This window comes from Rhagoletis pomonella, unplaced genomic scaffold, assembly GCF_013731165.1.
Source record: "Rhagoletis pomonella isolate Grant_MI unplaced genomic scaffold, Rhpom_1.0 Rhpom_scaffold_00007, whole genome shotgun sequence".
Taxonomy (NCBI): Eukaryota; Metazoa; Arthropoda; class Insecta; order Diptera; family Tephritidae; genus Rhagoletis; species Rhagoletis pomonella.
Window position 1 is genome coordinate 41842831 of NW_023458561.1, and position 3982 is coordinate 41846812.

General features: G+C 36.1%; 1 protein-coding gene across 1 annotated transcript in view; it reads left to right on the top strand.

Moving 5' to 3' along the window:
• Window positions 1–3982, top strand: part of LOC118743833 (5-hydroxytryptamine receptor 2B-like) — a 74893-nt gene that overhangs the window by 842 nt on the left and 70069 nt on the right. The gene's annotated exons all lie outside the window — the stretch shown is intronic.

Consider the following 3982-nt stretch of genomic DNA (forward strand, 5'->3'; position numbering starts at 1 on the left):
AAAAAAGGCAATTTTTTAAACTACCACTGAGGCCGCACTACTCAGTCCATGTCATTGACATGGATATCAGTAGAAGGGTCTTCAAATAAGCTATCTAAGGCTATCTTTTGTGTTTTTAAAATATAAATACGTCATTACGTTATCGCCTGAAAACTGAAAATCGGGCTGCTGAAAATATAGATTTCGGACATTTTCTCAAAACTGGTCAGTGGATTTTATTCTAAGTTTCCATAAATCTAGCCCAAAACCTTAGCTTACATCTGGTTTATAGCTTATCAAATAAAACACCTCTTTGAGGTAAAATTTTCGAGTGACGAAAGCTGAACTAGAAACACAAAACTTATGATATCACTTTCGTGACGAAAATTATACGCATTTTTTAACTGCCTTGGAATCGTACGGAAAATCTTTTTTATTCATACGAATCGTTGCAAAAGTTCTGTTTTTTATTTTGTGCTTCTAGTTCAGCTTTCGTTACTCGAAAATTTTACCTCAAAGAGGTGTTTTATTTGATAAGCTATAAACCAGATGTAAACTAAGGTTTTGGGCTAGATTTATGGAAACTAAGAATAAAATCGACTGACCAGTTTTGAGAAAATGTCCGAAATCTATATTTTCAGCAGCCCGATTTTCAGTTTTCAGGCGATAACGTAATGACGTATTTATATTTTAAAAACACAAAAGATAGCGTTAGATAGCTTATTTGAAGACCCTTCTACTGATGTCCAGATCAATGTCATGGACTGAGCAGTGCGGCCTCAGTGGTAGTTTAAAAAATTGCCTTTTTTCGAGTTTCAGGCAGCAGCCACGCCCACAAAGGCATACGAATCAAAACATCCTGGAACAAAACCTTCTTAGTTTATTTTGTACTTTAATTCGTGAAAGTTTGAAAAAAAATTAAACGATGGTAAGTACGGACGCCACATACATACCAAAGGATCTCGTAGTGGAGACACGAACCAAAACACGTTTACCTCTATATCTTTCCAACTAGTAGCCGGAGCTGAATATATAAGGTATCGTTTGAAAGGTATTGGCCTATAGAATAACATTAAATATGTTGGGTGTACCCTAGTGTGGTCCAAAAATGTATGGGAGAAAAGTAAAATCGGAAATTTAATGCTCTCACCCCCTAGGATTGTTCTGTACCGAAAAAAATATACCCGTTTTTTTATTTTAAAATCAAATTATATTTAGAGGTCGCTCAAAGCGCTCAAAGTTTCCCATGTATTTTGTATGGCGAAAAAAAGACTTTTCGTAGAAATGGCATAGAATCCATGAAAATCAAAATTTTTCAATCTGAAAACTCTGCTTCTCTTCAGAGGACTTCAGAAAATAATGCCCAATTGTTTATTTAAACGTTTTCTAATTTAAACTATTTTTTCTTTTTTTCTTTTGTATATTTCTGTTTGTATATTTGATTTTTTTTGGGATATTTCGGAGACCCTTCTTTGCGAAAGATACGTTTCCAAAGAAATAGGGAAACTGCACGATGCCGAGTAATCAGTTAAGTTGCCTTTGGCGATTAAGCCATTAAAGAAAGTGTTTATTTTTCAACTGTAATCAATTACTTAAATTCCGTGGAATATTCGGGTGAAGGAATTATCATTTATTCGGTACTTTCCTATTTTCTTACCAAAAAATTTTCTCTGAAATGTAGATGATAAAGATTATTATTAAAAAAAGTGTGAGTACCGGTCAGGTCTTGAAATTAGACAAATGTTTTGGAAAATTTTATGTAGTTTTGGAATATACTGAATGCACTTTGCGCGCGACTTTGCAAATATATTAAATTTTTGATTTTATTATTTTTTTTTATTTTCAGCCTTTTATTGCATAATTTCGCGAAAAGAATTTTTCGAACAATGAAAAAATCTCACCAAACATTGGGAAAAAGGCGAATATTTACGCCTAAGTCATTTCATAGTATAACCTTCGTTTTCTGAGAGTGAAAAGCAGGAAAAAATTAACTATAATTTCATCACATTTAACGACTTGGCCCACATTTTTTGTGAGTTTTGGAGTTATAGTGATCCAATCTTCCTCATAGGGTTTCCTAATAAAGGGGAGAGCACAAACTAAATTTCATCGAAATCGGATGAAATTTAATCTTTCCGCCCACAAGAGTAGAGGGCGTGGCAATTATTCCATCTTTATCAAATTTCATAATTCCCTATTTCTAAGTAAAACTAGAGCACACGTCAAGTTTCAGTGGAATTGGTGCAGGTTTACTATTATTTCCACCTGCCTCCATGTAGTCGAAACACTGTGTGCCGCAAGGGAAAATTTTAAATAACAAATCGAGCGAGTAATATACTTTAATAAATCAACGAAGTGCTGTACTCTCTAATAGTTACATTCCACTCTAGACCCCCATTCGCCTTTTCTTTATATATAATTTGGAAAAGGAAGAACCAACGGTTACTTTGTTGGTGCCGCTGCAAAAATCAGAAATTCTCAAGATCTTATTATATTTTTCATTTTCTCAAAAGATATTTTTTTTTCTCAAAAGTTATCGGAAATGTTGTTCTCAGTTCTTGTGCAGCTGGTCGTTGTGGTATTTTTACAAGTTTCGCAGGCATTGACGAAAAAGCTGCAGAAACGAATTTGAAATCGAAAAATATATGTTGTGTGTTGATCATGTTCTCGTGAATCGAACCGATGCCTAGACGGCAGATACCACGATATTTGGCCCATATGGCAAATGCTAGTCGTCGAGCATGAAAATTCTGCAAAACAGAAGAAGCATGGATATTATCAACTCCTTGCCACCGTACTTAAATAGCTCAGCTGTCAGGCCACCATCTCCAGCAGCGTTGTTATTTTTCAGTGGCGAAATTGCTCCTCGATTGCTTCGTTTTCAACCAAGTAAATCGGGTTCATCTTCTCTACTACTTCCAAAGCACTTAACATTCAATAGGGTGGAAGAGTTCCATAATTTAATAACGTTTTACAAAATAGCCCTTCAGGCGGCATATTTTTTTTCGCTTGGGGCATAGAATTATTTGTCTTACCAGTTGCACTTTCAGGTTCATTGGAACTGTAGTACCACTGCCGGGCATTTTTGTGCCCAGAGGCGTTCACTTATCTCAGCTGCAGCAAGATAGTGATCCAAGTAGGTGTCCGTTGTCCAGATCATACGTAAGTCTAGATCACGACATGATCGATTTGGTTTATCGTCTTTCGATTTGTAATCATTCAGTTATCCGATACTTATTTTTGGGGACAACTATACTCCGGGCGCTTGTGTATACAGCGATCCGCTTGCTCCGAGACAAGAACCAACTTGCAGTTTTTTTTTTCAGCTAAATACCTCGCCTCGCCTGCGGTGAAAGTTTACAAATGCCTCACATTTTACTTGTCATAATAAATAACTAATTTTCTTTCTCATTCTTTTAAAACTTTTTTAACAAAGTCAAAATGGCAAATGACAAATGACAATGTAACCAACGGCAAAATAATAGAAAAACGCACACGCCTCATATAAATTTACGACGCCCGCTAAATTTGTACCCAGCCTCATTCAATTTGTGGCAAGAGGCAATTCGTTGCCGTAACCTTTGCCAATGAAACAAGCTACAATTGCGCACTTTTGCCTAGAAGAGGCCGTAAACACAGTTAAAAGCTGCGGCAGCAACAGCTAAACAGCTACTCGTAAATGCAATTGTGCAAATATGTGAAAGTATGACTGTGATAAACTTGGAAGACATTGAATTGGGATTTTGCTTCAACGGCAACTTGCAACGTTCAAACAAATAGTCAACACATACAGACATATGTATATATACATACATATGCACATCAAGTCAACCACTAACAAAAGAAATTGTTTGCACACGATCGAAAAGTACACGAATAGGTCGTATAAAATTGCGCCGAAAAGTTGCGCCTCAGTTAACCCTGAAAACTTTGCCCTTCGCACTGGTTTGGAGGATTTACTAGGTAAATGGAGTGATTGAGCGTGCGTGTGTGCGTTACTTTA